At 41.0% G+C, this 27,889-nt stretch overlaps 1 long non-coding RNA gene across 1 annotated transcript; it reads left to right on the plus strand.

Annotated features, from left to right (window-relative positions):
* On the plus strand, positions 1-27,616 carry LOC128579007 (uncharacterized). The gene is made up of 3 exons (XR_008378030.1): positions 1-521; positions 2,380-2,486; positions 27,485-27,616. It is a non-coding gene; the product is annotated as an uncharacterized LOC128579007 (long non-coding RNA).
* Positions 27,617-27,889: the final 273 nt, after the last annotated feature.

Consider the following 27,889-nt stretch of genomic DNA (forward strand, 5'->3'; position numbering starts at 1 on the left):
GGTGGCGGCCTGCGTGCGGACCCTGAGCCCGCCGTGACCAGGGCAGCACAGTGCTGTGGAGCTCTGCTGCCTGCGCTCTCCAGGCCCGGGCCTGATTCTCAGTACAAGCCTGTGGCTCCAGACATCTTCTAAGGTCCAACAGGCCCTCTGGCAGGGCTTGGCAAGGATGGCTGACCCGCTGGAGCTCGGTGAGGGCAGACTTCTGGGGAGGCCAGGCCTGGTCAGGGAAGCCCGGTCTGGAGGGGAAGTGGCACCCCAACTTCCAGCGAAAAGGGCCGCCTGTGCTCGGGACCCGACCCTTCAGCCTTGGCCTCTGAAAACCCAAATCTCCTCCTCTCCTGACAGCAAGTGCTGCATAGCTTGTGGGGGAAGTGGGGCGAGACATTGGTCTCTGCAGCTCTGAAACCAAAGCCTCATTTCAACTTCTCTTCAGTGGAAGTAAAAGATTGCTGCCCCGACTTGACCCTGTGAAAAGAGACACCCACACCTGATTTGCCCCATTTGCCCCGTGGATGGGAGAGGTAGGTCTCTTAACCGTCACCTGATACTCTCTCCACCACCCGCTCACGTCCCCTGGGGAAGCAAGACACATTCTCGGCGAAGTAGCCGCCATCACTGCTGGCCTGGGAACTACTTTCCTGTTCGCTTCCCTCCTTCTCGAAGTAAGAAGAGGGCAAATGGTGTTGGAGTTGGCACTCCATCAGCTGTGGACGGGACAAGCAGTCGTGCTCGTGAGAAGGGGAAGCCCTTCTGCCACATTCAACTTTCCAAGGATCTTGTTGGTCTGTCGGGTCTTCTTTACAGTGTTGACAAAAGACTTGGTATCGTGTGCACCGTCCGATCGATGACGCGGACAAACAGACCAGTGATTGTGATGGTCACTCAGTAGCTGAAAGGGACCCATCATGTGGCTCACAAAGTGCAAGAGTGACGTCTAAATTCGGTCATCTGACACGAAGCTCCCGAGTTTTGACGGGAATCTGTGAGTGCCAGGGTGCAAAACGAAAGGGTTTTGAAAAGGAACTAGAAAAGGAAGCCTCGAGTTGGCAGGAGCTGTGCGCTGTGGACTCAGACAACGGGGGCCTTCCCTTGCACAAGTGTGATCACTGCACCCCAGCACGGATCCAACTTTGACAGCAGTGTATCCTAATGGCACAAGGGTTGTGAACATGCGTGCCTAGTCAATCTGCATCGTTTCCGTGATAGGGCTGCCTGAAAAATCAACGTGACACAACTTGAAAAATCTAGGCAGATCTTATCCTTGAGCCCATGAATGCTTGTTGACTCTCCAGAGCTTCTGGGAAAACCGATGCTCTACAAAGTTTTCCCATGTTAAGCGTGTGTCCACCGGAGAACCTCAGGTTGAGACCATTGGGGCAATATGTGAGGATTTGAAGTTCACTTTGCCAGGGTTGACCCACAGAAGCCAATTAGATCTCACTCCTGATAGAAGTGAGTGAATGCAAGGAGAGAACTCAGTGAAAAAGATAACAGTCTCTCCAGTCGCAGAGCACCATGAACCTAGCCTGTTCCCCCATCACCACTCAGAGACGCGCTGATGACTGAGTGAAGAGAGTGGTTGAGCCTGAGACTTCTCAGACCTGAATGCTGTGCTGTTTATGCCCCCTTGCCCCAGGAAATCTACGTGGAGATGGGCGAAAGCCGAAAGGGAGTTAACAGCTGGTTTTGCCGCCTGTCCAATCAGGGGCCAGGCTCTGAGCGGTAATATCAATTCTTAGGGGCGTGGTGACTTCACTGCATTCCACTCCTGCCCACCTAGTCCACCTGTGTCCCCAGTCTCTGCTCTGCTGCGCAGGAGGGAGGAGAACACAGGTTAGGAACCTAGGGCCTTGGAATGGGAAGCCGTAGAGCCTACGGAGGGCAGGATTGGAGTGACTGGAGGCCAGGTGGAATCAGCAGCCGAGAGTCACTGGGGGGCCACCAGGCTGTCTGTTGAGGGGTCAGGATCGATGAGGAGACATTGTGGAGATAACCAAGGGGCACCCTGGTCAGAGCTTTGCATGTGTCAGGTGTGGCACATAGACTGTATCATGGTCCTGACCTGAAAGACTGGAGTGTGTGTGTGTGTGTGGGGGGGGGGGTCTTTGACTGTGTTGGGAGCCTCCAACATAGTATATTGTACCTTCTTCCTGGCTCTGGCCAGTTTGTCCTGTCGGATTTGTTCAGACATAACTGGTGGTGGCTTGGAAAGCGGGACCCAGGGATGGGAACTTATGGATGAGACCCAGCTAAGCACATTGCCTTGTCTAGACAGCCTCCACTCCCTAGTGGGGCAGAAAGGAGACTGTGCTGGGACAGGTGATGCCCGGAGCTACCTTGTCCTCTTGTCACTTACCACCACTTTTACTTCCTCACCAGGGCTCTCACCTGTGAGAAGGAATGGTCCTGGCTCCAGGCCAGCCACCCAGTTCCAGGAACACTCGGACTTCTTGTGTCCAAGTTCATCTCAGCCTCCTGGCAGCAGAGTGAGTCTGAAGGGGAATGGGGAAGTAGGGCCGGGGAGAGGGCACTGTGGCAATGCTTGGGCGTCCGTGTCTTTCTGGGTAGAGGATGGGAACCCAGTTTCGCTTGGTGCTGTTGTTGCAGCCACACACTGGGTTGGTTTCATGGGAAGGGGGTGGGGTTCACGGTGGCTGCCAGCCTGTGACTGGCTCTGCAAGCAGCTGGAGGGGCTTCCGGGCAAGGACAGGGGCAGGGGCAAGGGCAAGGTCAAGGGCAAGGGCAGAGGCAGGCCCAGGATGCTTGGTCACACAGGGGCGCGCCAGTTGCTTAGTGCGGGTGCAGGCCAGGTGGACACCCCGGCAGAGGGGCCACCACGCCAGGAAGGTCGAAGTGGCTGGGGCCCTTAACCCCAGGGTCAGATCTCTGGGGGTGGTGGGAGTAGGCCATATGGAGGCTTCTGCACCTGGGTGGGGAGACCAACAGGAAGGGTGGGGGCGCAGGCAGGCCCTCCCCCCTCTTGGGGGTGATCAAGGCCTCTGGCAAGGCCTGGCGGGGGCAGCAGGCAGGAGAGGGCAGACACAGCTGTCCCGGGGGTGTGGGAAGAGGTGCTTGCTGGCGATCAGCGTGAACATCGCAGCCCACTCCCGCCAGGCCAGGGCAGTCTGAGCGAGCTGCAGCCAAGCCTCTGGGGCTCCCAACTACTGCCAACAGACTTGACAGCCAGGCTTAGCGCCGGTGGGCTTGGTAGCGGTCGCCAGCCCTGCCGTGCCACCTGAGGCGACCTGGGGAGGCAGCAGGGAGACATTGAACCCCAAGTCCCGCCTCAGACCCTCATGTTGAAAGAGTAAGAGGGAAAGGGCATAGGGCCACCACCCCCCAGAAGAAATCTCCGAAAGGGGTGAGGGTGGGGGCCATGGTAGGCGCCTTGTCCCTCTGGAGGACGATGGATGATGACTCGCCCCCGTTCCCTAGGGGCCAACTGCTCACCACAGTCAAGCCTGGCTGTCCAGTGTAAAAGGTTAGGCACCGGCATCGGGACCATCCCTCACACCCGACCAAGGCTGAGGTGGGCTGTGATGGGCCTGACCACAGCGGTGGAAGGAACCACATGGTAAAAGAGGACCAAGAGGCAGGGTGCTGGGGGTGGGGCGAGCCCCGCACCCCGTTGCCGCTCCCACACCTCCTTGGTGTTACCCAGGCTTCTTCCAAGGCTAGGGGGCAGCTGGGAGGACAGGGCAGCTGCAACCATCCATGGGGGCCAGAGAGAGTCTTCTGGGGGTCGACCTGTGTCGACCCATGCCCCATGCATTGAGTCGGACTGGGCATCATGCCACCCGTCCTCCCCACATGTCCAGACTTCCATTCCCATCTTCACAACTGCAACAAAAGTAATGTCCAGGTACTTTGGTGGGCGACTGAAGTCCTAGCTAGTTGGGAGTCTGAGGGAAGTGAATGGCTTAGGTCTAGAGTTGGAGGTTGCTGTGAGCTCTGACGCCAAAGCACTCTACCCAGGGCAACAGCGTGAGTGTCTGTCTCAAAAAAAAAAAAAAAAAAAAAAAAAAAAAAAAACAGTAAAAAACTGTTTACACGAGAACGTTTTTTTTTTTTTTTTTTTTGTAGAGACAGAGTCTCACTTTATCACCCTCGGTAGAGTGCCATGGCCTCACACAGCTCACAGCAACCTCCAACTCCTGGGCTTAAGTGATTCTCCTGCCTCAGCCTCCCGAGTAGCTGGGACTACAGGCGCCCGCCACAACGCCCAGCTATTTTTTTTTGGTTTTGCAGTTCAGCCGGGGCCGGGTTTGAACCCGCCACCCTCGGTATATGGGGCCAGCGCCCTACCGACTGAGCCACAGGCGCGGCCCCGAGAACGTTTTTTTTTTATTGTTAAATCATGGCTGTGTAGATTAGTGCAATCCAGGGGTATAATGTGCTGATATCATATATAATCTGAAATATTCTCATTAAACTGTTCAACGTAGCCTTCATGGCATTTTCTTAGTTATTGTATGTATACATTTGTATTCTTCATTTAGTAAGTTTTTCCTGTACCTATTCTAAGATGCACCGTAGGTGTGGCCCCACCCATCACCCTCATTCCACCAAAACCTCCCCACTCCCTTCCCCTTCCTTGGCCCTTTCCTCAGAGTCTTGTGCTATAGTTGGGTTATAGCCTTCATGTGAAAGATACAAATTAGCTTCATAGTAGGGCTGAGTACATTGGATACTTTTTCTTCCATTTCTGAGATACTTTGCTAAGAAGAATATGTTCCAGCTCCATCCGTATAAACATGAAAGAGGTAAAGTTTCCATCTTTCTTTAAGGCTGCATAATATTCCATGGTGTACATGTATCACAATTTGCTACTTCATTCGTGGGTCAATGGGCACTTGCACTTCTTCCATGACTTAGCAATTATGAATTGGGCTGCAATAAACATTCTGGTACAGATGTCTTTGTTATGTTGTGATTTTTGGTCTTCTGGGTACAAACTTAGTAAAGGAATTACAGGATCAAATGGCAGGTCTATTTTTAGGTCTCTAAGTATTCTCCAAACATCCTTCCAGAAGGAACGTATTAGTGTGCATTCCCCCCAGCAGTGTAGAAGTGAGCCCTTTCCTCCACATCCATGCCAACATCTCTGGTTTTGGAATTTTTTTATGTGGACTACTCTTACTGGGGTTAGGTGATATCTCAGAGTAGTTTTGATTTGAATTTCTATGATGATTAAGGATGATGAGCTTTTTTTCATGTCTTTGTAGATCTTGCATCTGTCTTCTTTAGAGAAGTCTCTCTTCAAGTCCCTTGCCCACCTTAAGATGGGATCACTTGTTCTTTTCTTGATAATACGTTTGAGTTCTCTGTGGATTCTTGTTATGAGAAATTTATTGGAGGTATAACCTGAAAATATTTTCTCTGAGAGCTTTCTGCTTACTTTACTCACTATGCTCTTGGCTGTGCAGAAGCTTTTTAGTTTGATCAGGTCCCAGTAGTGTATTTTTTTTTCCTTTTTTTTTTTTTATTGTTGGGGATTCATTGAGGGTACAATAAGCCAGGTTACACTGATTGCAATTGTTAGGTAAAGTCCCTCTTGCAATCATGTCTTGCCCCCATAAAGTGTGACACACACTGAGGCCCCACCCACCTCCCTCCTTCCCTCTTTCTGTTTCCCCCCCATAAGCATAATTGTCATTAATTGTCCTCATATCAAAATTGAGTACATAGGATTCATGCTTCTCCATTCTTGTGATGCTTTACTAAGAATAATGTCTTCCACGTCCATGCAGGTTAATACGAAGGATGTAAAGTCTCCATTTTTTTTAATGGCTAAATAGTATTCCATGGTATACATATACCACAGCTTGTTAATCCATTCCTGGGTTGGTGAGCATTTAGGCTGTTTCCACATTTTGGCGATTGTAAATTGAGCTGCAATAAACAGTCTAGTACAAGTGTCCTTATGATAAAAGGATTTCTTTCCTTCTGGGTAGATGCCCAGTAATGGGATTGCAGGATCAAATGGGAGGTCTATGTTGAGTGCTTTGAGGTTTCTCCATACTTGCTTCCAGAAAGGTTGTACTAGCTTGCAGTCCCACCAGCAGTGTAACAGTGTTCCCTTCTCTCCACATCCACGCCAGCATCTGCAGTTTTGAGATTTTGTGATGTGGGCCATTCTCACTGGGGTTAGATGATATCTCAGGGTTGTTTTGATTTGCATTTCTCTAATATATAGAGATGATGAACATTTTTTCATGTGTTTGTTAGCCATTCATCTGTCGTCTTTAGAGAAAGTTCTATTCATGTCTCTTGCCCATTGATATAATGGATTGTTGGCTTTTTTCATGTGGATTAATTTTAGTTCTCTATAGATCCTAGTTATCAAGCTCTTGTCTGATTGAAAATATGCAAATATCCTTTCCCATTGTGTAGGTTGTCTCTTTGCTTTTGTTATTGTCTCCTTAGCTGTACAGAAGCTTTTCAGTTTAATGAAGTCCCATTTGTTTATTTTTGTTGTTGTTGCAATAGCCATGGCAGACTTCTTCATGAAGTCTTTCCCCAGGCCAATATCTTCCAGTGTTTTTCCTATGCTTTCTTTGAGGATTTTTATTGTTTCATGCTTTAAGTTTCCCAGTAGTGTATTTTTGATACTGCTTCAATTGCCTGGGGTGTCCTCCTTCTAAAATATTCCCGCAGGCCGATTCCTTCAAGAGTTTTCCCTGCACTTTCTTCAAGTATTTTTTTTTTGTTGTTGTTGTTGTTGTTTTGCCTGGGCTAGGTTTGAACCTGCCACCTCCAGCATATGGGACCGGCACCCTACTCCTTGAGCCACAGGCACTGCCCCAAGAATTTTTATACTTTCATGTCTTAAGTTTAAATCTTTTGTCCAGACAGTGTCTATCTTATTTAATGGTGAAAGTTATGGGTCCAGGTTAAATCTTCTACAGGTTGCCAGCCAGTTTAACCAGCAAAATTTGTTACATAGGGAGTCTTTTCCCAACTGATTGTTTTTAATTGGCTTATCAAAGATCAAATAATGTTAAGTAGCTAGATTAATCTCTTGGTTCTCTATTGTTCCAGACATCTACTTCTCTGTTTTTGTGCCAATACCATGCTGTTTTGATCACTAATGATTTATAGTACAGTCTCAGGTCTGGTAGTATGATTCCTTCTGCTTTGTTTTTATTGATGAGTAATGTTTTGGCTATTTGAGGTTTTTTCTGGTTCCATATAAAAGGAAGTATTATTTTTTCAAGAACTTTAAAGTATGTCAATGGAGCTTTAATAGGAACTGTGTTAAAATTATATATTGCTTTGGGTAGCATAGACATTTTAACAATGTTGATTCTTCCCAGCCACGAGCATGGTATGTTTTTCCACTTGTTAACATCTTTAGCTGTTTCTTTTCTTAAAGATTCATAGTTCTCTTTGTAGAGATCTTTCACGTCCTTTGTTAGGTATACTCCCAAATATTTCATCTTCTTTGGCACTACTGTGAAAGGAATAGAGTCCTTGACTGTTTTTTCTACTTGGTTATTTTTGGTATATATCAAGTCTACAGATTTATGGGTTTTGATTTTGTAGCTGAGAAATTGCTGTATTCCTTGATCACTTCTAAAAGTTTTGTAGTAGTATCCCCAGTGTTTTCCAGATATAGGATCATATCATCTGCGAAAAGTGAAAATTTGATCTCTTCCGACCCTATGTGGATACACTCGATTGCCTTTTCTTCCCTAATTGCAAAGGCTAAAACTTCCATTGCAATGTTAAAGAGCAATGGAGACAATGGGCAACCTTGCCTCGTTCCTGATCTAAGTGGAAATGATTTCAATTTAACTCCCTTCAATAAGATATTGGCTGTGTGTTTGCTGTAGATGGTCTCTATTAGTTTAAGATATGTCCCTTCTAAACCAATTTTCTTAACTGTTCTGATCATGAAGGGATGCTGGATATTATCAAAGGCTTTTTCTGCATCAATTGAAAGAATCATATGGTCCTTATATTTTAGTTTGTTTATGTGCTGAATTACATTTATAGATTTATGTATATTGAACCAGGTTTGAGAGCCTGGGATAAATCCCACGTGGTCATGGTATATAATTTTTTTTGAAGTGTTGTTTGGTTCTGTTTGTTGAGATCTTATTGAATATTTTAGCAAAAATATTCATTAGTGATATTGGTCTATAATTTTCTTTTCTTGTTGGTTCTTTCCCTGGTTTGGGGATCAAGGTGATGTTTGCTTCATAGAATGTGTTGGGTAATATTCCTTCTTTTTCTATATTTTGGAAGAGATTTAGTAATATAGGTACTAGTTCTTCTTTAAAGGTTTAGTAAAATTCTGACGTAAAGACATCTGGTCCTGGGCTTTTCTTTTTAGGGAGACTTTTTATAGTTGTTGATATTTCAGAACTTGATAAAGGCCTGTTCAACATTTCCACTTCGTTCTGGCTAAGTCTTGGTAGGTGGCGTACTTCCAGGTATTGGTCGATTTCTTTCAGATTTTTATATTTCTGAGAGTAGAGTTTCTTACAGTTTTCATCAAGGATATTTTGAATTTCTGAGGGGTCTGTTGTTATTTCATCGTTACCAGTTCTGATTGATGAAATTAGAGATTTTACTCTTTTTTTCCTTGTTAGGTTGGCCAAAGGTTTATCTATTTTATTGATCTTTTCAAAAAACCAACTTTTGGATTTATTGATCTGCTGTATAATTCTTCTGTTTTCAATTTCATTTAATTCTGCTCTGATTTTGGTTATTTCTTTTCTTCTGCTGGGTTTAGGGTTAGAGTGTTCATCCTTCTCCAGTTGTTTTAGATGTACCTTTAATTTATTAAATTCCTCTCTTTCCATTTTCCTCAGGAAATCTTGCAGTGCTATAAATTTTCCTCTTAGGACTGCCATTGCGGTATCCCAGAGGTTCTGAAAATTTGTGTCTTGATTGTTGTTTGTTATAAAAATTTGGTGATTTCCTTCTTAATCTTGTCTATAACCCATCTACCCTTCAGCATAAGGTTGTTTAGCCTCCATGTTTTTGTATGGGTATGCAGGTTCCTGTTGTTATTGAGTTCATCGTTTATTCCATGATGGTCTGAGAAGATACAAGGAATAATTTGTACTTTTTAAAATTTGCTGAGGTGAGATTTGTGGCCTAGAGTGTGGTCGATTTTGAAGCATGTTCCATGGGCTGATGAGAAGAATGTGTATTCAGTTTTTTGGGGATGAAATGTTCTGTAGATTTCTGTTAAGTCCAGATGTTGAATGGTTAAATTTAAATCTAAGATTTCTTTGCTTAGCTTCTTTTTGGATCCAGCACTGCTAAAGGGGTGTTAAAATCTCCAACTACTATGGAAGTGGAGGAAATTGAGTTGTTCATGTCTGTTAGAGTTTCTTTTATAAATTGAGGTGCATTGTGGTTAGGTGCATAAATATTTTGAATTAAAATCTCATCATATTGAGTATTACCTTTAAAAATATGAAGTGTCCATACTTATCTTTCCTGATTTCAGTTGGTTTAAAGCCTATTGCATCTGAGAATAGGATAGCAACACCCACTTTTTTCTGCTTTCCATTTGCCTGAAGTATAGATGACCATCCCTTCAAATTGAGTTTATATTTTTCTTTTAATGTAAGATGCGATTCTTTTATGCAGCAGATACCTGGCTTGAGTTTTTGTATCTATTCAGCCAACCTGTGCAACTTTAGAAGACATTTTAAACCATTCACTTTAATTGAGAATATTGATAAGTCTTTTGAGAGTCCAGTGGACATTTTCAATCCTTTTGTGACTATGGAAGTTGAAATTTGATCAGAATTTTCTGGGCGGGTTTACTTTTGTGATGGAGGATTACGCTGGTCTTTATGAAGGATACATCTGAGAATATCCTGGAGAACTGGTTTAGTTATGGCAAATTTCTTCAACATGTGAATGTTGTTGAAGTATTTAATTTCTCCATCATAAATGAAACTCAGTTTAGCTGGGTACAGGATCCTGGGTTGAAAGTTATTTTGTTTTAGGAGATTAAAAGTCGATGACCATCATCTTCTAGCTTGAAAGGTTTCAGCAGAAAGATCTGCAATTATTCTAATATTTTTGCCCTTGTAGGTGATTGTTTTCTTTCATCTGGCTGCTTTCAGAATTTTCTCCTTCATGTTAACTTCAGTGAAATTGATTATGATGTGTCTTGGGGATGTATTATTTGGGTTGAGCCATGCTGGAATTCTGAAACTGTCTGCTATCTGAATTTCAGAATCTCTTGTCATGTCTGGAAAGTTCTTCTTCATAATCTCATGGAGAAGAGACTCTGTGCCTTGTGAATCCACTTTGTCGCTTTCGGGGATCCCTATAAGATGAATATTTGTTTTCTTCGAATTATCCCAGAGCTCTCTGAGAGAGTGATCTGTTTTTCCCCTCCATTTCTCATCCTCTTTTAGAGTTTGGGAGTGTTCGAAAACTTTGTCTTCAATGTCAGAAATCCTTTCTTCTGCTTGCTCCATTCTGTTACTGAGGGATTCTACTGTGTTTCTCAAATCTTTGAGGGATGCAACTTCTTGCCTCAATGTGTCAAAATCTTTAGTCATTTGGTCTTTGAATTTGTTGAATTCTTGAGATATCTTTTAGGTTACTGCTTGGAGTTCTAATTCAATCTTATTTGCTATCCAGATTCTGAATTCGATTTCTGACACCTCAGCTATTTGTTTGTGCATGGGATCTTGTGCTGTGTCTGCCCCATTGATCCTTGGGGGAGTTGATCTACTCTGACTATTCATATTGCCAGAATTTTTCTGTTGATTTGGCCTCATGATTGTTTTTCACTGTTGCCTCTGGACGTCCTCAGAGTTGGGGAGGTGTCTCTCCAAGATTAGACCCCCAGCAAGATCACTCTATTGTTGCTGGATCTTTGTAGGGAGTGACCCTGTGTAGTTCCTCTGAGGCTGCCCCATCTAGGGAGTTCTGGTTGTGGAAGCAGCTCTGGAGAGTGACACACCCGTATCCAGCAACAGGGTGGGAGGTGGTGTGTATGGTTCTGGGAGTGCCTTGCACCCAATGTGTTTGGCAAGGATAGCCCAAGGCTCCAGCAGTCTCTGGTCATGAGAAGGTCTCTGCGCAGAGGCAGGAAGGTCTCCGGGAGTCATGCGGCTGCCAGTGTCTCTGGCCAGATGAGTGGGCTGGTGTGGAGGCACGGAGGTTACAGTAGTGAGGGAGGACACAGAGTTGTGTGTTTCCTACTGTTCCTAGTAAGGGAATGGGGAGGCCCAGGGTCACATCTCTTATGGAGGTTGAGGTGGTGCAAAGCCCAGGAGTTTGAGGATGCTATGAGCTGTATTACCAAAGCACTCTACCTAGGGCAACAGCCCAAGTCTCCAGGTTGCCATAACCAGTCTCACTCTGCCCCTGAGGTTTAATGCTTTAAGACAGCTCAGTCCCCACCTTTAGGCTGTTCAGTCACTAGGTTACTACCTCCGGCCCCATCCTTGCCCTGTAACCCTGAGGGAGGAGCTTGCCAGTGCAGTTCTCTCACAATGGCAGGCCACATGAGGCGGTGTGATTGTATTTGCTCCCGTTCTGTTTTTTTACTTCAAAATAAGATATGTGCAGTGTGCATAGGAATTTGTTTACAGTTTGTTTTTTTTTTTAACTATAGTCCAGCCTTCCAACAGTCTGAGGGACAGTGAATTGGCCCTCTGTTCAAAAAGTTTGAGGATACCTGAAATGAAGAATATGAGCAATGTGCCCATTATTACACTCTTAAATAACTTATATATTCTGTACATTTACCAACAAAATCACCTAATTTTTTTCACTTACCTTTATAGTAAATCTCTTATTTTATTTTATTTCTTCTTATTATTTTTTTTGGAGACAGAGTCTCACTTTATAGTCCTTGGTATAGTATCATGGCATCACAGCTCACAGCAACCTCCAATTCCTGGTCTTAGGCAATTCTCTTGCCTCAGCCTCCCAAATACCTGAGACTACAGACACTCACCACAATGCCCATTTATATTTTTGTTTTTCAGTTTGGCTGGGGCTGGGTTTGAACCCACTACTCTCATTATATAGGGCCGGGTCCCTAAGCACTGAGCCACAGGTGCCACCCATCTCTTTCTTATTTGTGATACAGAGTCTCACTATGTCACCCTTGGTAGGGTGTGGTGATGTCACAGCTCATAGCAACCTCAAACTCTTGAGCTGAAGCGATTCTCTTGCCTCACCCTCCCAGGTACCTGGGACTATAGGCACCCACCACAATGCCTGGTGATTTTTGTTGTTGTTGTTGCAGTTGTCAGTTTTGTTTAGCTGGCCTGGACTGGATTCCAACCATGTTCCCTCACTGTATGTGGCTGGGCCTGTAACCACTGTGCTACTGTCAACAAGCCTATGGTAAATCTCTTTTTAAAGAAATGTATATACTCGATTCACTAAAACTAAATAATATATTAACATTCCAGTGAATATCACCTAAGAAACACTAAGTATCACCTTCCATAATTGCCATTTTCTTACACTTTATACCTACACATATAATAATAAGTAGTGAAGCTTTTATACATATAAAGTTCACAGAATGTCATCCAGTGGTTAATATGATACATTAATTTTTCCTAGATAAGTAAACCCTCTTAGAAATAGACGACTACAGAAAAAAAAAGGCAATTTTCTGTGTTTTTTTTTTTTTGTTTTTTTTTTTTTGCATTTATTCCACCTTAATCATCTGGTCTTAAAAACTTATTTACCAACTCAACTTCCACTTTTTTTTTTGAGACGGAGTCTCACTGTATTGCCCTCAGTAGAGTGCTGTGGTGTCACAGCTCACAGCAACCTCCAACTCTTGGGCTGAAGCTATTCTCTTGCTTCAGCCTCCCAAGTAGCTAGCACTATAGTTGCCTGCCACAATGTCCAGGTATTTTTGTTGTTGTTGTTGTTGTTGTTGTTGCAGTTGTCACTGTTGTTTAGCCTGGCTGGGCTGGGTTCAAACTGGACAGACCTGTGTATGTGGCCGGCACACTAACCATTGAGGAATTGGTGCCAAGCCTGAACACTTCTTAAAGTCTCCCAAATTGCCATTGTTGCCCTCATTCCCTGACATATCCTTCAGAGAGAAACTTTCTCTGCTTCTCTATTATAGACCCATTCTTTGTCTTTCCAGCTTTTCCCAATATTAACAGGTAGGCCTTAATACACCCCTCTTTCCAGTCACCTCCTCTCAAAATAAAAATAATATGAATAATTTAGTGATGTGCCAAGCATTATACACTACTAAGCACCTATGTGAACTAACTGAATCCTCAGAAAACTGTCAAATAGGCATTATTATTATACTCATTTGACAGCCAAGGAAACTGAAAGCTTATAAGAATTTAAGGCCTTGTCAAATAAATCTGACTCAAGAGCCCACCTTTTTATAAAATCATTATTCAATATTGCTCCTTTCCAAGAGTTGATCAAGAATTATAACTTAGTAAAAATGTATTTGCATGGTAGAAGTTGGCTATCTTTTTTAGATGCCCAAAACATACAAAGGTTTTTTTTTTTTTTTTGAGACAGAGTCTCACTTTGTTGCCCTTGGTATAGTGCTGTGGCATCACAGCTCACACCAACTTCAAACTCTTGGGTTTAAGCAATTCTCTTATCTCAGCCTCCCATGTAGTTATAGGCGCCCACCACAATGGCCAGCTATGTTTTTGTTGTAGTTGTCATTGTTGTTTGGCAGGCCTGGGCCAGGTTGGAACACACCAGCCTCAGTGTATGTGGACAGGACTGTAACCGCTGAGCTATGGGAGCCAAGCCTACAAAAGCATTTTTAAAAAATGACTAGCCTTGTGAACAAATATTAATCTGTACACAATGTTAATACCAGATTGAAATCAAACACCAAATTTTTAAAGTAATAAAGACCCAAGTAATGGCAGTATCTAAAACTGAAAAAGTTAAGAAAAAAATTTCAAAACAGAAATAAAGCACTAAGCTGTTGGTAAACAATGAACAGTAATTGATCACATGTATAAACTCAACATTCAGGGCTGTTATGATCTGGCCTTTGCTACTAACTCAAGAGCCAGGGCAGGCTTCTGCACATAATTTCTCCAAAGTGCAGGTTCCCTCTTACTCCACATCTTTGTACTTCTCAACCTGAAATGTTCTGTCCTAACTGTTCTCTTTATTATTATTTTTTATTTATTATTTTTTTTTTTTTTGAGACAGAAGCTCTCTATGTCAGTTTTGGTAGAGTGCTGTGGCGTCATAGCTCACAGCAACCTCGAACTCTGGTTCGAGAAGCTCAAGAGCTTCTTTTTCTTCAGCCACCCTAGTAACTGGGACTACAGGCACCAGCCACAACGCCTGGCTATTTGTTTTTTGTCTTTTTTTTTTTTTTAACAAATGATTGTGTTTATTGAAAAGTTCATATATCAGTACAAATGGAGGTTAATATTCATTTTTTGTCTTAACAGGCCTGGGCCAGGTTCAAACCCACCAGCCCCAGTTCGTGTGGCCAGTGCCCTAACCACTGAGTTACGAGCGCAGAGTCTGTCCTAACTTTTCTTCTAAGAAAATTCCTATTCAACTGTCACAACTTACTTTATACCTACTTCCCTTAGGAAACTTTCTGAGATATTATCTCTTTCCCTTACCCCAGAATACTTCTTCCACATGGCATCTGGGACATGATCTTATTCTATATAATTAATATAGTTGATTAAAATGCATTTGTTTATGTTTGATTCCATAAAATAAAGCAACTTGAGGGCAGTGCTTTACTGATGTGGTGTATTTAGCACTCAGGATGGTACTTAACACACAGTACTCAGAAAGTGGCACTTGAGTGTTATTATTTTACAAAATTGTCACATCATTTGTGTTCTGTAAACTTATTATAGTATAAATAACATTCCAAGTCAGAAAGTAATAGAGAAATCCTCTAAAAATAGTATAAGCAATATCTAACAGGGATGATTCACTGCAGGATTCAATACCTTGGTAAGAGTACCCTAGTTTCCTGTTTCCTGAATTATCATCAACCCATTGGTCTACCTAAAGTTTAATTCTCATACCATCCTAGGCATTAAAAAAAAAAGAATTTACTTTCTATTGTATGAGAAACAAAGAAAGAAAATTAAAATAAAGGGTAGCCATAAAGTTCATGTGCAACTATTTAAATTGCCCACGAACTTTATGGCCACCCTGTACAAAATATATATATATATATATATATATATATATATATATATATATATATATATATATAAACTTGTTTTATATATATATATGTATATACATATACATATATATACATATCAACAAGTTTAAAATCAAGATTCTGTCTCAGTACCTGTAACCTAGTGAGTAGGGCCCCGGCCACATACACTAAGGCTGGTGGGTTCCAGCTTGGGCCCAGGCCTGCTAAAGAACAATGACAACTGAAACCAAAAGGTGGCTGGGCATAGGGGCAGGCACCTATAGTGCCAGCTATTCCAGAGGCTGAGGCAAGAGAATTGCTTGGCAGGAATTCGAGGTTGGTGTGAGCTGTGATGCCACTGCACTCTACCAAGAATAACATAGTGTGACTCTGTCTCAATAAAAAAATAAATAAATAAAACATACAGGATTCTTATCTAAAGCATTACCCGATAAAAGACCTGAACCCTCTCTTTTCTTGAATTATATTAATAGAACTCTGATATTAAATATTCATTTTTTCATCTCTGGGTTATTATTTCCTATAGTCCCAATATGACTTCCTTCTCCCCAGGCACAGGAGTTTTAATTACTTAGAATTATAACACAGTTAAATGAGATGACAGACTGGGGAAAGACCCTGACCTCTGCATAAGTAAGAGGTAGTCTAGATACAGGGATGCCTTGATTCTCCTCTCCATACTGTATTCTACAGCATGCAATATTCAAATAAGCTGATATGCAAATGATACACATGTAAGTTGAGATGAAAATATCACTGTAAATTATGAATATTATTCAAACTATGAATTTGATAATACTAAAAATTAATGTAAATTATCAAAGGAAGGGTACAGTTTCTTTTTTAATTAGTAGAAAGTCAGTTCTCACTACCTTTGGATTTTTTAAAAAAATAAAATACAAAAGATAAAAGGAAAAAAGTCACAACTTACTTAAGACAGGTCTATTCTGCAGGGCTTCCACTGCCTGAGTTAATACTGGACATATATGTCATGATACTGTTGTCAATGTTCTACATTCACCTGAGAAATAATTAACATTATAATTTCATTAAATTAAAATTAACTCTTTTTATGTCCATTGCATACCTGCAATCTAAATTCTATAGCAAACATGCCAGGAAAAAAGGTTATAAAATCCTAAAGAATAGGGAGGCACCTGTGGCTCAGTCGGTAAGGTGCCAGCCCCATATACTGAGGGTGGCAAGTTAAATCCCAGCCCCGGTCGAACTGCAATAAAAAAATAGCCGGGTGTTGTGGCAGGCGCCTGTAGTCCCAGCTACTCGGGAGGCTGAGGCAAGAGAATTGCTTAAGCCCAGGAGTTGGAGGTTGCTGTAAGCTGTGTGATGCCATGGCACTCTACCAAGGGCCATAAAGTGAAACTCTGTCTCTACAAAAAAAAAAAAAAAGCCAATCAAATCTAATTCATGTCCTCAAACAAACTAAAAATTTAAAGTTAAGTAGTTATGTAACTTTAAGTGACCACATATGCCATCAGCACACCACATGTGTGTATTTTATTTCCACAAAAAATTACAGTTAGGAAGAAACCAATCAAGGAACAAATATTTCTTGAATAACCACCATAAACATGACAGTGTAAGACAGGTAGGAGGAGTACTAAAATATATATTACCAGTTCTTTCCTCAGGAGCAATTTTTAGCAACGTGTTAAAAATCTTCATGCATATAACTAATATACAGTAATAAAGCTATAATCTCAAAGTAGTTCAGATTTTAAACTCCCCAAAATCTCTATACCCAACATTTTCTTTATTTTACCATTCTAAATCTATCCATAAAGTGCTTATTAAGTGCCTACTATGTTCAACAAATTTGGATACCAGCAGGGTATCAGGGCATGCACTGAATGAAGAAAAACATGCATGTTTAGACATGAAAGTGTCTTAAAATGACTTCGCAGTCCCTAGGAGACAGAAACCCACAGTCAGAAATGCTGTTAGATGTTGTCAAAGCAAAATGAAGTCTGGGGCAATGCCCTTGCCCTTGAGAAAGTAGAAATTCAACTGGAGAGAAAAGGTATGGTGTGAAACGTAGTAAGAGTAGTGTGCTACTGAGTGCTGAATAAATATTTCCAGTGATTTGTGTTCAGAGAGAGGAGGTCAGTGTGACTTCTGAAGTCCTGGGCAGCAACAGGAAGATGTAGAACCTGAGCACAGCCATGATGGATTTGGATACAAAGAGAGAAAGCCAAATAGCACTTGGGAGTAAACAACATAAACAACAAGAGAGGTAGGAAAACAAGCTTCAGGGATGAAGAGCAAATCTTTCAGACCAGAGAATTCGGTTTTTATAGTATAGAAGAGGTGTAAGTGGTAACTGCATTTAACTCCAACTCCTTGCAATAGCCATTTGGTTCCACCTATCACAACATCACATGCTCCTGTTCCTCTGTTGCTTGTTTTATCTATCTTCTCTGGTTTTAAGAGGCTGTTTGCAATTAGTGTATTGAAATATTTAAAAACAAAACTAAAGCAAATAATGCATATGTGGTAGGCAAATAATGGCCCTCCAAATATGTCCATGCCCCAATCCCTGGAATCTGTGACCATGCTATCTTACTTGGCAAAAGGGACTTTGTACACGAAATTAAGGTGACAGATCTTAAAATAGGAAATTTTCTCAGATTACCCCAGTGGGTCCACGATAATCATATATTGCCTTAAAAATGGAAGAGGTCAGCAAAAGAGTTAGTCAGAGATAGGAGATAGAAAAATAGGCAGGAACAATTCAAAGTTAGAGACTGACTTCATAACTTCACCCCCCCTCCCCTCTTGCTGACTTTGAAGACAGAGAAAGGGACACACACCTAAGAATACAGGCAGCCTCTAGAGACTAGAAAAATCCTGAGTGACAGTCATCAAGGAAACACAGACCTCGGTCCAACACAAGTGCAAGGAACTGAATTCCACCAAAAAAATGAATGAGCAAGGAATCAGACTATCCTTTAGAGAAGTAGTTCTCAACCTGTGGGTCGCGACCCCTTTTTAATAATGAAAATACAATGTGGCATTAGAAAGGTTGAGAAACACTGCCTTAGAGCCTAGAGAGATGAACACAGCCCTGCCAACACTTTGATTAGCATAGTGAGAACCTTGTCTCCTTCTGTTCCCCAGAACATAAGATAATGACTTTATATTGGTTTTAGCCGTAAGTTTGTGGTGATTTATTACAGCAATGGGACAAAATTAACTTACCATTTATAATTTTACAGTTATGTAAATAACAGGAGAGAGCTGGCTCAGCTCCCATAGCTCACTTGTTACAGTGCCAGCAGAGGTTGGCGGGTGGAGTGCGGCGCAGCCCATCTAAATGATGACAATGAAACCAGCAAAAAAATTTATCCAGGCATTGTGGTAGGCCCCTGTAGTCCCAGCTCCTTGGGAGGCTGAGGCAAGAGAATCACTTAAGCCCAATAGTTTGAGGTTGCTGTGAGCTATGATGTCACAGCACTCTATGGATGATGACATAGTGAGACTCAGTATCAAAAAAAAAAAATTTTTTTTTTTTTTCTTGGCTTAGTGTCTAAGCTCAGTGTTTAGGGCCCCGGCCGGGGCTGACAGGTTCAAATCCATTCTGGGGAAGCTAAAGCACAAGGACAACTACAAAAAAAAAAAAAATAGTGAGGGGTTGTGGTGGACACCTATTGTCCCAGCTACTTGGGAGGCTGAGGCAAGAGACTCACTTAAGCGCTTGAGTTAGAGTTTGCTGTGAGCTGTGATGTCATAGCACCCTACTTAGGGAGATAGATTGAGGCTATGCCTCAAATAAAAGAAAGAAAAAATAAATAGAATCAAAACATATGAAATAAAGACCAAGTAGAATTTCAAAAACAAAATGTGAATATTCATGAATCCAGACAACATGAAAAAAATCACTAATTTTGAGCCCATTGGTAAAGTCTTTCATAAGCTGCTGCTTTATTTATTTTTTATTGTTAAATCATAGCTGTGTACATTAGTGCAATCGCCTGTACCCATTCTAAGATGCACCATAAATGTGGCCCCAAACATTATCCTCCCTCCACCAAAACCTCCCCCCTCCCTTCCCCTTCCTTGACCCTTTCCCCATAGTCTTGTGCTATAGTTGCGTTATAGTCTTCATGTGAAAGCTATAATTTAGCTTCATAGTAGGGCTGAGTACATTGGATACTTTTTCTTCCATTCCTGAGATACTCTGAAAGAAGAATATGTTCCAGCTCCATCCATGTAAACATGAAAGAGGTAAAGTCTCCATCTTTCTTTACGACTGCATTGTATTCCATGGTATAAATATACCACAATTTGCTAGTCCATTCGTGGATCAATGGGCATTTGGGCTTCTTCCATGACTTAGCAATTATGAATTGGGCTGCAATAAACATTCTCGTACAGATGTCTTTGTTATATTGTGAATTTTGGTCTTCTGGATATAAACCCAGTAAAGGAATTATAGGATCAAATGGCAGGTCTATTTTTAGGTCTCTATGTGTCCTCCAAACATCCTTCCAGAAGGAAACGTATTAGTGGGCATTCTCACCAGCAGTGTAGAAGTTTTCCCTTTCCTCCACATCCATGCCAACATCTCTGATTTTGGGATTTTGTTATATGGGCTATTCTTACTGGGGTTAGGTGATATCTCAGAGTAGTTTTGATTTGTATTTCTCTGATGATTAAGGATGATGAGCTTTTTTTCATGTGTTTGTAGATTTTGCATCTGTCTTCTTTAGAGAAGTTTCTCTTCAAGCCCTTTGGCCACCCTGAGATGGGGTCACGTGTTCTTTTCTTGTTAATACGTTTGAGTTCTCTGTGGATTCTGGTTATTAGACTTTATCGGAGGTATAACCTGCAAATATTTTCTCCCATTCTGAGGGCTGTCTGCTTGCTTTACTCACTAGGTTCTTGGCTGTGCAGAAGCTTTTTAGTTTGATCAGGTCCCAGTAGTGTATTTTTGATACTGCTTCAATTGCCTGGGGAGTCCTCCTCATAAAATATTCACCCAGGATGATTCCTTCAAGAGTTTTCCCTGCACTTTCTTCAAGTATTTTTATAGTTTCATGTCTTAAGTTTAAATCTTTTATCCAGTGAGAGTCTATCTTAGTTAATGGTGAAGGGTGTGGGTCCATTTTGAAACTTCTACATGTTACCAGCCAGTTTACCCAGCACCATTTGTTAAATAGGGAATCTTTTCCCCACTGAATGTTTTTAATTGGCTTGTCAAACATCAAATAATGGTAAGTAGCTGGATCCATCTCTTGGTTCTCTATTCTGTTCCAGAGATCCACTTCTCTGCTTTTGTGCCAGTACCATGCTGTTTTGATCACTATGGATTTATAGTACAGTCTCAGGTCTGGTAGCGTGATTCCTCCTGCTTTCTTTTTATTGCTCAGTAATGTTTTGGCTATTCGAGGTTTTTTCTGATTCCATATACAACAAAGTATTACTTTTTCAAGATCTTTAAAATATGACAATGGAGCTTTAATAGACATTGCATTAAAATTATATATTGCTTTGGGCAGTATGGACATTTTAACCATGTTGATTCTTTCCAGCCATGAGCATGGCATGTTTTTCCATCTGTTAACATCTTCAGCTATTTCTTTTCTTAGAGTTTCATCGTTCTCTTTGTAGAGATCTTTCACGTCCTTTGTTAGGTATACTCCCAAATATTTCATCTTCTTTGGCACTACTATGAAAGAAATAGAGTCCTTGACTGTTTTTCTGGCTTGGTTATTGTTGGTATTTATAAAGGCTACAGATTAAATGGTTTTGATTTTGTAGCCTGAGACATTGCTATATTCCTTGATCACTTCTAAAAGTTTTGTAGTAGAATCCCTAGTGTTTTCCAGATATACGATCATATCATCTGCGAAGAGTGAAAGTTTGATCTCTTCTGACCCTATGCGGATACCCTTGATCGCCTTTTCTTCCGTAATTGCAATGGCTAAAACTTCCATTACAATGTTAAAGAGCAATGGAGACAATGGGCAACCTTGCCTGGTTCCTGATCTAAGTGGAAATTATTTCAATTTAACTCCATTCAATACGATATTGGCTGTGGGTTTGCTGTAGATGGCCTCTATTAGTTTAAGAAATATCCCTTCTATACCAATTTTCTTAAGTGTTCTGATCATGAAGGGATGCTGGATATTATCAAAACTTTTTCTGCATCAATTGAAAGAATCATATGGTCTTTATTTTTAGTTTGTTTATGTGTTGAATTACATGTATAGATTTACATATATTTAACAAGCCTTAAGACCCTGTGATAAATCCGACTTGGTCATGGTGTATAATTTTTATGATGTGTTGTTGGATTCTGTTTGTTAGGATCTTATTGAGTATTTTAGCATCTATATTCATTAGTGATATTATTTATTTACTTATTTATTTATTTATTTATTTATTGAGACAGAGTCTCTTTATGTGGCTCTGGGTAGAGTGCTGTGGTATCACAGCTCATAGCAACCTCAAACTCTTGGGCTTAAGTAATTTTTTTTGCCTCAGCCTCCCAAGTAGCTGGGACAACAGGCGCCTGCCACAATGCCAGGCTATTTTTGGTTGTAGTTGTCATTGTTGTTTGGCAGGCCCGGGCTGAGTTCCAACCCACCAGCTCCAGTATATGTGGGCTGGTTCCCTAGCCACTGAGCTGTAGGCACTGAGCACATAAGCTGCTTCTTTAGGTAAGGGCATCTATTCCACTATAACTAAAAAAAAAAAAAAAAAATCAGCATTTATTATAATTTAAACTTTTAGTCAACAGCTACACTTAAGCACCTAATTATTTCATTTAATTATAGAATGACTTGGCTACAGTATACTAAATTTTGATCGTTTATGGAATAATTTTTTATAGTTAAACAAATGTCAAATTTTAATACTACAAATTACTTAATAACAACTGTTTTAATCTAAACATGTCAGGGTGTAACTTGCCCCTTTTCCAAAGATAGATAAAGATTAAACTTCTATTTCACAACATGTCACACAGTTTCGAAAAGAATCTCTGCATAAAACAGCTTTAAAAATTTAGAAATGTAAGTAGCAATTTCATTAGTTCAATGAGCTGTTACTCACCCAGCTGTTTGCTGATTTGTACACAAGAGAACTTTTACATGACTATTAATCTGTTTTACTCTTACCAGTGTCTTGAAAAAAATCCTTTAAAATAAGAGTGTAAGCATCACAGCTCACAGCAACCTCAAACTCTTGGCCTTAAGCAATTCTCTTGTCTCTTGCCCAGGCTTTCTGGTAAAATTACATTACTTGAAATTGAAGGATCACTCTGAACGGAAAACAAATTCTTTCACCGATTCTAATTAGGCTTCCCATATAGATCTCTACTTTCTCTAAATTTTCATGGAAGATCTAACAGGTATTTGTTCTCATTTTAAAACATGGATTAATTTGATTCCTTCTATGTGCCAAATACAAATAGTGTGCTAGTTGCTAGTAATACAAAATTTATAACAAAAATCCCTGTTCTCAAGAAGTACATAGTCTAGTGAAAGGGAAATGCAAACCTAAACCTAAAGACTGTGACATAAAGAAATGCATACTACACATCACATATCTCTGATGTAAGCACAACATTCTTAGGCTGAAGACGACGTTTTATAGATCTGTTAAACACTTGTTCTTGCCACCTCATTCTGGAGCAGAATGCCAAGTTAGACAAATAAAAGCTGCTTATTAAATATATGGTTGACTGATATCAACACTGATTTCTTTGTTTTGTAATACATACTGAATCCTAGCACTCTGGGAGGCCAAGGCGGGTCTATTGCCTCAGCTAACAGGTTCGAAACCAGCCTCAGCCAAAGTGAGACATCATCTCCAAAGAAAGCAGCCAGGTGCAGGCAAGATGAGCTTCCATAGCTCAGTGGTTAGGACACAGGACACATGCACCAAGGCTGGTAGGTTTGAACCCTGCTGAGCCTGCTAAAGAAACAAAGAAAAGAGAAAAAAAAGAAACCATATGTAACATTTCCATAACTCACATAAAAATGTTATTATAACATGTTAACATAATTAATAAATATTACATAATAAATAAAATGTAATAATGTAAATAAAATTTATTTTCATTCTATAGTGAATGGATTATATTCTCAAGTATGATAAATCTTATTTATGCATTGAAATAATTGACCTTAATGTGGTTTAGTGGTTAGGAAACCAGCTCAGGTGTGCTGAACAATGACAACTACAAAAAAAAAATAGTTGGGCATTGTGGCACGTGCCTGTAGTCCCAGCTTCTTGGGTGTATGAGGCAAGAGAATTGCTTAAACACAAGAGTTTGAGGTTGCAGTGAGCTGTGATGCTATAGCACTCTACTGAGGGTGACAAGGTGAGACTCGGTCTCAAAAAAGAAAAATAAAGAAATAATTGACCTTAATCTGAAAAATTCATACTTTAAGATTCAGTAACCTTTACTCCATTGGATATTAGTTAATTCTAATAAATAGTTAATAGTTAATAGTTAGTTAATTCTAACTAATATCCAATGGAGTAAAGGTTATCAAGGAGTGGACAGTCCTATTGGAATGCCATTCAAAGACATGTTATTTTTTGTTTAAAAAGATAAAATTCCTAAGATAATCTCCTAGAACAATAATACAACTTTCTAAGAAGCAGCATTAGTGGAGATCTGATTCTGAATCACAATAATGTGTGGTCCAAATAGAGACCAAGAGTTCATAGTATATGAACAACAAACATATCAACCTGATTAAAAAATATTTTGCACAGAGCCAGGCGTACAGTACTTTCTCAATAAATGCTATGTGAAAAGAGTTTACATAACCCCTTTACTTCCTTAAAAATGCCTACAAATTCTTCATTGATGGCTAAATGTCTATGTTCAGTATCTCCATGTAAATTACTTCAAGTCTGCAAACTATTTTCAATGAAAAATGTTAAAAGTACCTTTAGAGCTTCCAACATTTCCTACACAATTGGTAAGAGAATAAAGTGAATGGGAGTTTTATTATATTTGATTATTTTATTTTATTTTATTTTATTTTGAGACAGACTCCCAAGCTGTTGTCCTGGGTAGAGTGCCATAGCATCACAGCTCACAGCAACCTCAAACTCTTGGCCTTAAGCAATTCTCTTGTCTCAGCCTCCCAAGAAGCTGGAACTACAGACACCCACTACAACGCCTGGCTATTTTTTGGTTGCAGTTGTCATTGTTGCTTAGCTGGCCAGGGCCAGGTTCAAACCCACCACCCTAGGTGTATGTGACTGGGGCCCTGCCAACTGAGCTATAGGCACCGCCGGGACTGAATTTTAAAAGTTTCCTAATCTGAAGCTAAAATATAATGAGATCATTTCCAAATAATTTCTTTCTATTAAATAATCTAAAACATGCTGGAGAACCTTCAAATTACTGAAGGTTAAACTTATCTCCTGAAAACAGTAAAGGTATACTTACTTTTGCATAACAGCAGATATTTACACACACATATAGATATATATATGTACATGTATATATGTATATGTATGGATATATGCATGTATAGTCATTCATTGCAGAACTGCTTGGAATTGTAAAGATTGGAAATAGTACAAATGCCTATCTAATGATATATCCATTTTTTTTTAACAAGAGAAAATTCTTTAGATAGTGACATAGTATGAACTTTGAGATACGGTAAGTGAAACACCAAGGTAAATTTATAATAACAACTGTTACAAAATAAAAAGGAATATACACATGTATTTTTACTTGTATATACATAAAGTATACCTGGAACTATGTACACAAGAATAAGTACCACTGGCAGTCTCTAGACAAGGAACTGAGTAACTGGAAACAACTCACAGAAGGAGTCCTCTTTGATGGAACTTTTGAACTGAAGATTGAGTGGTAGACAACAGCCAGTCACAGAGGCCAGGCCTTCCCCAAACAGAGGAAACATTGAGTACAATTGACCCTAAAGCAGTAGAAAGACCAGTGTGACTGGAGGTATGGGAAACAATTAAGGTGTTAAGCAGCAATATGCACTATATGTTTAAAAGTTTATTCCAGCTTTGTAAAGAGAATGAATGGTTGAGGGGTACAAGAAAGCAAGCAGGTAGGGTAAAATCCAAATCCAAGCAAGATGTGATAGTGACTTAGACCAAGATGGCAGTAATGCAGATGAAAAAGATATTCCAGGCTTGGCGGCAGCCACATACACTGAGGCTGGTGGGTTCCAACCCAGTCCGACCAGCTAAACAACAATGACGGCAAGTAAAAAATAGCTGGGCATTGTGGTGGGTGCCTGTAATTGGAGGCAAGAGGATCGCTTAAACCCAAGAGTTTGAGGTTGCTGTGAGCTGTGACACCACAAAACACCACCGAGGGTGACATAATGAGGCTGTCAAAAAGAAAAAAGAAAGAAAAAGGTATTTCAAAAACATGTTTTTCCAGGTCAAAACTAGAGGATATGTTAACGGATTGGATTGTCAAAAGCGACAGGGACCAAAATTACATATATCTTTCTTGCTTGAGTAGATAAATGGTGATGTTCTTTACTAACAGTGAGGGTGAAACAAGTTTAGAAAAAAATGCAGATTCTGCCCATGTTATGTTACTATGATGTCAACCAGGTACCCAACTGGGGGTATAAATAGACAACTGATTGTACAAATGTGGAGTTCTATTGAGATGTCAGAACAGGATTATAAAGATGACAGTCACAATGCTTGTTAGTATTTAAATCATAAAAGCAAAAGATTCCTTCTACAAAGAGAATACAGATTGAGGAAAGGACCAAGCCCAGGACATCCCAACAATATCCTAAGCTATACAGATTTCTACACTTTAACTAATGTATAATTCTAACAGGCTTACCATTTTATGTCTGTTATAATGTTATTTTGAAATATTGGCTGAATTGACAAAAACAGTAAAGCTATTCAAATTGAATTTAATATTTGAGAGCAAAAAAGTATTTACAATTACCAGTACTTATACAAAAAAAATCCACAAAGTGAAGCACTTTCTTTTCACTACAGCCTTGTAATATCCTAAGACCCGGTTCAAAGTATTAGTCAGTAAATGCAGAATAAACAAAGATCACACAGACTCAGGTGCAGATTACAGCTCCACCAGTTATTAGTTACAGAACTTAACCCAGCTGCACTCTCTCCATGCCTTATTTTGCTCAGGGTTAAGAGTATCTCTATTAAATGAAATAATAAATATCAATACTAGACACATTAAACACTTTATAAATTGCATGATAAAATTAACATTCGTTAAGAAACAGTAAGTGCTGGGCACTGTGCTAAGGGCTTCACCTGGATTCTCTCAGAGTCCTCACAACAGCCATGAGAAGTTACCAGCTCTGTTCTCAATTCCTAAACAGAGGCTTAGAGAAGTTAAAGGACTTATTTAAATCACAGCACACACATTTAGTGGTTATTACATCTTGTAGTAAGTGGTGGTCAAAGCTCTTCTTTTTCATTACACTGTAATGTTATATTTTTTACACGCAGGAGTCAAAGTCCTATTAATGGCTTATTTTCAGTCATCTCTAGATTCTCTGTAAAATTGTCATTTTTACATACATTTTTAATGTTACACTGGCATGGCCAATTTATCTAGCCACTCAGGGACACAAAGAGATAACTGGGTAGCTGGAACGTTCAGCTAAAGATTCTGGAGGTACTTGGGAGAGCATATGGATGATTGATTTTGGAAAGAAACACAGCCTGACCCCATAAATAATATACTGTGTTTAGCTAACAACAAAATTAGTAGTTATGAGTTCACATGAGCCAAAGGCAGAAGGGTAGATAGTTCTTTTGGACTGTGGCTTTTGTCACTTCTCTTACTGCGGACCACTGTTCTCTGGTTCCTACCACTCCCCCTTCCGCTGCCATATCTGCACTGGTTTCGAATCCTACCCGGTGCTCTTATCTCTCCCATCTCAGACCACCGAAGACCTCTGGGGGAACCCTGGTCCACTAACCCCGTCCATTGAGTCTTCAAAGGATCTTTTTTTTTTTTTTTTTTTTAGACAGAGTCTCATTTTGTCCTCCCGGTAGAATGAAGTCTGCATCACAGCTCACAGCAACCTCAACCCCCAGGGCTCAAGCGATTCTCTTGTCTCAGCTTCCCAAGTAGCTGGAACTACAGGCGCCTGCCACAGTGTCTGGCTTTTTTTTTTTTTTTTTGAGAGGGATCTCGATATTGCTCAGGTTGGTCTTGAACGTGTGAGCTCAGGCAATTTACCCACCTCGGCCCTCCAGAGTGCTGGGATTACAAATGTGACCCACCGCCCCCAAGGAACCTTTCTAAGCAGGGAAAGCACCCGAGAAAACCCTTTGCTTTTCCAGGGGCTCCTGACATCCCCATTTACACCCACTCCGTTCCCGCTAAGCAGCGGCTTCCTTGGCGGCAGGAAGACCGCAGCAGCTGCCGGACTGACACCGCCATAGCTCCGCAGAGGACCCAGAACAACACCCCCGCTGGCCGAGTTACCTTGTCCTTGTCAAGCATAGTCTCCACGCAGCTTGTGGGAGAGTGTGTTGTTGGACAGCCTCAAGGTCAGGCCTGTTCCATTGCTGAGTCCTTTGGCAGTCCTGGAGGTCAGCACTGCTACCACTTCCCCGGTGCCCTGGACCATAGCCCAGTGCTAACCAACCGCAGCAGCTGAAGTACCGCCAAGGCCTTCCACATGGACGGGCGCAACTGCGTAAGTACTGCGCACGTGCGGGTCTTACGGCATCCCAGCCCTGGAA

This window comes from Nycticebus coucang, chromosome Y (genome assembly GCF_027406575.1).
Source record: "Nycticebus coucang isolate mNycCou1 chromosome Y, mNycCou1.pri, whole genome shotgun sequence".
NCBI lineage: Eukaryota > Metazoa > Chordata > Mammalia > Primates > Lorisidae > Nycticebus > Nycticebus coucang.